This window comes from Myotis davidii, unplaced genomic scaffold, assembly GCF_000327345.1.
Source record: "Myotis davidii unplaced genomic scaffold, ASM32734v1 scaffold3836, whole genome shotgun sequence".
NCBI lineage: Eukaryota > Metazoa > Chordata > Mammalia > Chiroptera > Vespertilionidae > Myotis > Myotis davidii.
Genome location: NW_006286982.1, coordinates 18,800 through 26,807, shown reverse-complemented (window position 1 = coordinate 26,807; position 8,008 = coordinate 18,800). Strand labels below are relative to the sequence as shown.

Sequence of the window (8,008 nt, the reverse complement as noted above, 5' to 3'; positions counted from 1 at the left end):
AGTTAAGTTTATTCCTAGGTATCTTAATTTTTACTGAAATGGTAAATTGGATTTTTTTTTTTTTAGTTTCTCTTTCTGTGACTTCATTATTGGTGTATAAAATGCCATCAATTTCTGGGTGTTAATTTAATATCCTGCTACATTGCTAAATTCAATTATTAAGGCTAGTAATTTTTTAATGGAGTCTTTAGGGTTTTCTATGTACAATATCAAGTCATTTGTGAATAATGACAGTTTTAATTCTTCTTTTCCAATTTGGATGCCTTTTATTTCTTCTTCTTGTCTGATCACTATGGCTAGCACTTCCAGTACTATGTCGAACAGGAGTGGTGAGAGTGGACATCCCTGTCTTGTTCTTGTTCTTAGGCAAAATGGTTTTAGTTTTTTCACATTGAGTATGATGTTGGCTGTAGGTTTATCTTATAAGGCTTTTATTATGTTGAGATATGATCCCTTTATACCAACTTTGCTGAGAATTTTTATCTAGACAGGGTATTGTATTTTGTCAAATTCTTTTTCTGCATCAATTAATATGATTTTTATCTCTCATTTTGTTTATGTGATTTATCACATTTATTGATTTGTAGATATTATATCATCCTTGCATTCCTGGAATAAATCCTACTTGGTCATGGTGTATGATATTTCTAATGTAATGCTGGATCCGATTTGCTAGAATTTTGTTCAGGATTTTAGCATCTATGTTCATTAGGGATATTGGCCTGTAACTCTCTTTCCTTTTAGTGTCTTTATCTGGTTTTGGAATTAGGGTAATTTTGGATTCATAGAAACAGCTTGGAAGTGTGTTTTCCTATTGAATTTTTTGGAATAGTCTGAGGATAGGTTTCAGTTCTTCTTTGAATGTTTGCTAAAACTCCAATGTATAGCTATCCAGACTGGGTTTTTTGTTTGCTGGAGGAATTTTTTATTACTGCTTCAATTTCATAGGCAGTTATTGGCCTATTCGGTGTTTTTTTTCTTCTTCCTGATTGAGTTTTGGACGCTTGTATTTTTCTAAGAAAAATACATGATCTCACTCATATGTAGGATATAATGATCAACAGAATTTGATGAACAATAACAGATACAGAGGCAAAAGGAAAGAGAGGTGGTTAGAGAGGAACCAAAGGACTTGTATGCATGCCATATTAGCATAACCAATGGATAGAGACTCTGGGGTGGTGGGGCCTTGCCAAAGGCAGGATGGCTGGGGGGGGAGGGTCAATTGGGGAAAAAGGAGACATATGTAAAACTTTAGACAATAAATAACAATTGAAGTCTTGGTTCTCATTTTAGAATACACAATAATCAAGAGGATACATGATGGGGAGCCAGTTTTCAGTAAAAGATGCACAATGGGTCTATCCAAGTAATTTCATCAGTTGAATATATTTTTTCCAGTTGTCTTTTGCTGGTTTTTCTTCCACAAGTTTAGTTGCAAATTTAAGGCCTCTCCCATACATTTTATTTACTAATGCATGCTTGTATCCAAATGTCAAAACCTTATTGTCAAAAATATCAATCCATTTTGTAGTTTCCCAAAAAGTTTCTGTCAGAGAATCCAAAGTACTTTCTTCTTTTTCGCTTCCTCCTGCATCACTTGAAACAGCTCATCTTGATCCTGTGCTTGAAGAAGATGGTCAGCCAGGGCACATCCTTTTCTACACAGGGCATCTAAGAGGGTGGATTTTTGTTTACCCATGTCATTTTTTATAGTAGCTGCATCGGGCCTGGGGTCAGTCTTCATAGCAATATAAACTGCTAGGGCCATTTAATCTATATGAGAAATCACAGCAATTTCAGCTTCAACAATTTCATTAAGTCTTTTCATTCATTCCTTTCAGCATCCAACTGATGAAGTTGTACAACATATAGAGGAAGATAATTAGGATATGTTTCTTTCAATTCATTATAAATGTCATTAGAATCCAGCTTTGTCATCCATTGAATTTTAAGATCTTGTAATGCTTCAGTAAACTCTTCTTTGAAATCTTTCTCTTTTTCTAAATTTTTTTTCTTTATCTTTGCTGACATTCTTAGTCTTTGTTGGTGGAGATATTAGATAGTAATGAACAGGGATTACATCCACTTTCTTTCCAAGTTCAGTCTTTGACAATGTTAAGGATCCTGCAAAGTAGCATCCAGGTCCTGCCCCTTTAGGTATTTTGTCATCAGGTAAGGAAGTAACAAAGAATGGTTGGTTATATTTGGGTGGCAATATCAAATTACTCGACTTCTTTTTTCCTAGAAGTGCAAGGCTATGATTTTCATGAATATCTAAGCTCGAGGTAATAGACAGCCTGTAAAAAACAATAAATGGAAGATCTTTAAGATGCTTCAAATCATTGAATTGCTCATGACAAATCTGTAGACAAATTGTATAATCTCCTTTCTCCAGTTTCATGGAATACTTATGTGGATAGGCATCGCCTGAACCCATTTGTCTTTTATGCTGGTCAAAGATGATCCACAGTTGGCGGTCAAATTCTGATTCATATAATAATTCACAAAGTAGTGGGCAGCTTGGAGTTACTTCCCCACTTTTGGATGAAAGTTATAGGTAAGGATTATTTCATAAAGTTGACAATTATTTGGCAAAACATCTCTTGATCCTAAAGGTTTTATTTTTGTACTCAGTGGGTATAGTGTTTGGACCCAGCTCTTCAAAGTTATGCAGGGAGCCAGAGCTTCATATTTCAAGGAGGACTGAATATCAAAATGGTTGATTCCTTCTGATGCATGAATGTTTAACTGAGGAGTGGTACACACTATCATATGGAAAGAAATGGTATAATCAATATTGACATCAGTAAGACTAGCCCACCAAAGGACAATGCAAAATTAAATTGCTTTCCCACTTAAGACAGGAAAAGCTTCGGTTAGTGTTCCCTTTTCTGGAAGGGAACAAACTTATAGAATTTATGGCTTTGATATGCTCTTTGCTTCACAAATTGTACTGCACAAAGAATAAACTTGGCCAACACCTCAAAAGAACAAGAACACACTGTAACTTCAGCCCATGTTGCTCCCTCAGGAACCTCAACAAAATGCACCATCGCAGCTGTGCCAAAAGAGCTATATTCTTGGCTTATTTGTAGTTTCTCAATACAGTAGATTTACTCAAGTCCCCATATTCATTCAAATCAATGCAGGCTCTCCAGACTTCAACATCGTGCCATACCAAGCAGTCATATACAGGGCTAGGATCACTATATTTTTTCTCAAAAGAATTTAGCCATTCCACTTGACTTTGAAGCTCCTCTTTGATTAGTTTATTTATTTGAGAAAGGCAATTGTTTGCAACATCAAATTCTTCTTGTTTTCTACAAGCTTCTGCCAGGGCCATTCTGTGAACAGGGTCCCAGGTTTTTTCTTCCAGTTCTTTCTGTATCTTTTCCTTGAGAGCCTTTGGATAGAAGTCGTAGCCATTTTTTATGCTAATATGATATCTGCCTGAAGGATTTTTCCAGCTTGCAGGAATCTGATGCACTCTTCCTGAAAGGCCAATAATTTCACCATTTTTTGGCTCTACTACTATAGCAGTATTCATATCATCACTTCCTGTTGTGTCAATGATATCAACAAGTTTTGGCTTTCCGTCAGGTGTAACCTGCATGCCCGGGGGCCCAGGGTCAACCCCTGTGTCTAGGACAGCGATGAGCACCCCCTAACCCTCATACTTCGGGTAGCAGCCGAGGAAAAAATGCTGCCCCAGTCTCTTTCTTGGGCAGCAGGCCGTGGAAGGGGAAGGGCTCCTCGGTGGCAGTGGCAGCCATGGACATAGGCTGGAGGATGGGGAAAAGGCAAATTGCCAGGCTGCGCAGAAGATAGGTGCGAGCAGGTTAAATAGTTTATTACCATTTTTTCTTTTTTCTTTTTTGAGGTAGGCCTATGAACTTCCCTCCCAGGATTGCTTTCACTATGTCTCATTGATTTTGCATTGTTTTGTTTTCATTGTCATTTGTTCCCAGAATGTTTCTTATTTCTTCTTTGATCTCTTTGGTAACATAATCATTGTTTAATAGCATGCTATTTAGCTTCCAATTTTTTATTTTTTTATTTTAGATGATTTCTAATTTTATGGCATTGTGATCCAAGAAGATGCTTGATATGATTTCAATCTTCTTGAAATTGTAGAGACTTACCCTGTGTCCTAATATGTGGTCTATCTTTGAAAATGTCCCATGTGCACTTGAGAAGAAGGTATATTCGTCGCTTTGGGGTGAAATATTTTGAATATGTCAATTAATTTCATCTGATCTAATGAGTCGTTTAGGATTGCTGTTTCTTTGTTAATTTTTTGTCTAGAAGATTTATTCATTTATGCCAATAGGGTATTAAAGTCCCCTACTATAATTGCATTTCTGTTGATCTCTTTTTTGATATCTTCCAGAAGTTTTTTTTTAAATGTATTTGGGTGCTCCTGTATTGTGTGCATATATGTTTATCAGAGTTGTATCCTCTTATTTCAATACCTTTAGTATTATGATGTGGCCTTACTTATCTATTGGTATGGTGTTAACTTTGAAGTCTATTTTGTCAGATACAAGTATTGCTACCCCAGATTTTTCCTTTTTCATTTCTATTTCCATGAAAAACTTTTTCCATCCCTTCACTTTCAGTCTGTGTGAATCCCTTGTTCTGAGGTGGGTCTCCTGTAGACAGCATATGTATGGGTCTTATTTTACTTACCCATCCAGCCACCCAATGTCTTTTGATTGGAGCATTTAATCCATTTACGTTTAACATTATTATTGATAAGTACTTGTTTGTAGTCATTTTTATTCTTTATGCCTGTGTACCTTCTTCCTTTTCTTTTTCTTATTTTTACAACAATCACTTTAGCATTTCTTGCATTACTGGCTTGGTAGTAATGAACTCTCTGAGTCTTTTTTTGTCTGTGAAGCTTCTGACTTCCCCTTTAATTTTGAATGTTAGCTTTGCTGGACAGAGTATTCTTGGATTGAATCCCTTGCTTTGCATCTGGTGTGACTTGTTTCTGTTGAGAAATGATTTGATAATTTAATGGTAGATCCCTTGTAGGTGACTCTATGTCTCTTTTTCGCAGCCCTTAAGATTCTCTCTTTGGCATTAATGTTTGCTATTGTAATATGATGTGTCTTGGTGTGGGTCTTTTTTGTTCATCTTGTTTGGGACTCTCTGTGCTTGTGTGACTTTTTCTTCCCCAAGTCAGGGAAGTTTTCTGTCATTATTTCTTCAAATAGGTTTTCTAATCCTGCTTCTTTTCCTGTCCTTCTGACATTCCTATTATATGAATGTTGCTTTGTTTCATGTTGTCCCAAAGGTCCCTTAAGCTCTACTCCTGCTTTCTATTGTTTTTTCTTCAATTGATGTTCAGATTAGGTGTGTTTTTCAATCCCGTCTTCTAACTTGCTGATTTGGTAGTTAGCGACTGATAGTCTACTGCTGAAAACTTCCATTCTGTTTTTAAATTGTACCTATATCATTCTTCATTTCCTCTTGGTTTGTACATATTTTTATTTTGTCATTCAGCCTGTTTAGGAACTTAATGACCCTTACTCTGAATTTTTTCTCTGATATATTGCTTGGCCCCATTTCATTTAGTTCCTTTTCTGGTGAGTCCTCCTTTTCTTTCCTTGTGGTGTTGTTTCTTTGTCTCCCCATTTTTGCTGTCTCTTTCTGGCACTGGGCACCCTGCTTGGGGTGTGATAGGTTGAAGACCCTATTGAGAAAATGGTCCAAAAATCATCATCTCAGAGGCTGGATATGCCTTGAATCTCATGCCTTTATTGTCTCTGCTCTGAGTTGTATTCTCTTCTCCCATGGTTCTTGTCCTTCAGTTGTCCGCTTCAGATGGTCTTTGTGGTAGCTGTGCGTGCACAGTTACTGTGTGCAACTCCCTGTGAGGATCCAGAACTCTCTGGCATGCAATTCACTGTGCAGCCCTGGAAACCATGGCATGGTGGTTCCCTAGGTCCCTCTGGCAGAGCACTTTCAGTACAGTCCTGTGACCCCTGGCAAGGCACACCTGATAGCTTCTGGTCACCCTAGCAGTGCTCTCCTTTGGCCCAAATGGGACTTATGCTGGATTTCTCTGGGTATCCCCAGCAGGAGTGTCCCAGGGGCCATTGTGGAGTGGGTATGGGCTGTTCTGGATTGCACAGTCAGAGCTCTTCTGTGGCCCAGTGTGGCGTGCATTCTGGGTTACTCCAGATTATCCTGGCAGAAAGTCCCTGGGCTTAGATTGGAGCAAGCACTGGTTGCTCTGGATCACACAGTCCTTTCTTTCCTGTGGCCTGAAGTGAGGCAAGTGGTGGGTTGACCTAGTTCATCCCCCTATGTGGCGCAGGTGTGGGTTACTCTGGTTCACACAGTCCACACTCTCCTGTGGCCCAGATTGGGGTGGACACTGGGTTTCTCTGGGTTGCCCCAGCAGCAGGTCCCAGGACTCAGGGTTGAACAGGTGCCAGGTGCCTCTGGTTTAGACTGGCACCATGATTCTGGGGCCCAGGATGGGACTGAGGTGCAGGGGTCCCCATGGATTGCACTCACTGCAGGGTCCTGAAACTGGATCCTGGATGCTGGGTCCAAGCTGGCTGGTGAAGAGGCCTGGTGTGGGAGCTCACTCTAGCAAGTGCTCACTGCAGATGTCTGGGATCCTGCTAGGAGTTACTGCACCACTCACTGCTTGGGCAGTGTAGTGGTTCTACATAGGCTATGGTTGGCAAGTAGCAGTCTCTAGGTGTTCTCTGCCCATACTTATTGAAGACTGTCTGCTCAGCTATGTCTAATTTGTTAATTCTTGGTTAATGTTCTTTAATTTAGTTGCTTTTCTGGCCTGACCCCAGAAGAAGGTGTGTGCCGCTTCTGTCTATTTGGTCACCATTTTGAAATCCTCGGTATCCTCACTTTTTATTTAAAAATTAACTCAAAATGTATCATAGCTCTAAGTGAAAACTATAAAAATTTTAGAAGAAAACATAAGAGAAAATTTTGAGGGCCTACAGCTTGGTGAAGAGTTCTTATATCTGACACTGAAAGCATAATCCATTAAAGAGAAAATTGATAAATTGAACCTGATTTTATCCACATTTTGCTCTGCAAAGGAGGCTGTTAAAATAACAAATACACAAGCAACAGACTGAAATAAAAGTTTGCAAACTGAGCAAGAAACCAAGATGGTAGCATAGGTAAACACTGGAGATTGCTGCCTCGCACAACCACTTCAAAAATACAACTAAAAGACGGAACGGACATCATCCAGAACCACAGGAAGGCTGGCTGAGTGGAAATTCTACAACTAGAAGGAAAAAGAAAAGCGTACTGAGACTCAGAGGAGGTGCTGTGTGGAAGTAAAATACAAAGGTGTGGAGGTGCATGCAGAAAGGGCTGGTGGCTGAAGACACGATAGTTTTTCAATCGGGAGGGAGTCTCAGTCTCTGAGCTTCAGTTCCGGGCAAGTGTCTGGGGACCCAGACTCAAATGGGAGAAGTGGGACTGTCTGGCATCGGTCGGAACTTGAGGGCAGCTTTCTCTCGAAGGCACTTGCAGTGATTGCTGGGGCCTCTGAGGGCAGAACTGAGAGCAGCCATACTGCTCGCTCCACCCACCTTGTTGATCCCCTGGGGCCCTACCCTGCCCAAGCCATGCAAGGAAGCTTTTGCATATGAAAGGCCCAGCCCTTTGTAATCTGAAAATTACTTAACAAACTGCAGCTGCCCCAAGGCCCCAGGGAAACTTGCATTGCTTCACAGCTGGCTTCTGCTGGGTAGCCTCAGGCAGAGGCTAGATTAGCACCTCCTTAGATCCAAGAGCAAGTGTACCCAGTGGTCAGAGTGGGACCATCCAATTATAGCTCCACAGATCCATAAGGGACACACTCAGGGGGGAGACTGAATGAGTACCAAAACCCCACTGAAGCAAGTCTTGCCCCATAAGGGTGTCTTGGACAGAAGTTCTCCCACTTTAGAAACAGCTGATTCTCGCAGCCAATTGGCCCGGAGGTCAAATCCTCCCAGGGTTACCT

General features: G+C 40.1%; 2 pseudogenes; both read right to left on the bottom strand.

Annotated features, from left to right (window-relative positions):
- Window positions 1-1,292: 1,292 nt before the first annotated feature.
- LOC102759640 lies at window positions 1,293-3,056 on the bottom strand (annotated as a pseudogene).
- Window positions 3,057-3,088: 32 nt separating this feature from the next.
- Window positions 3,089-3,832, bottom strand: LOC107182320 (annotated as a pseudogene).
- Between the last annotated feature and the right edge of the window lie 4,176 nt (window positions 3,833-8,008).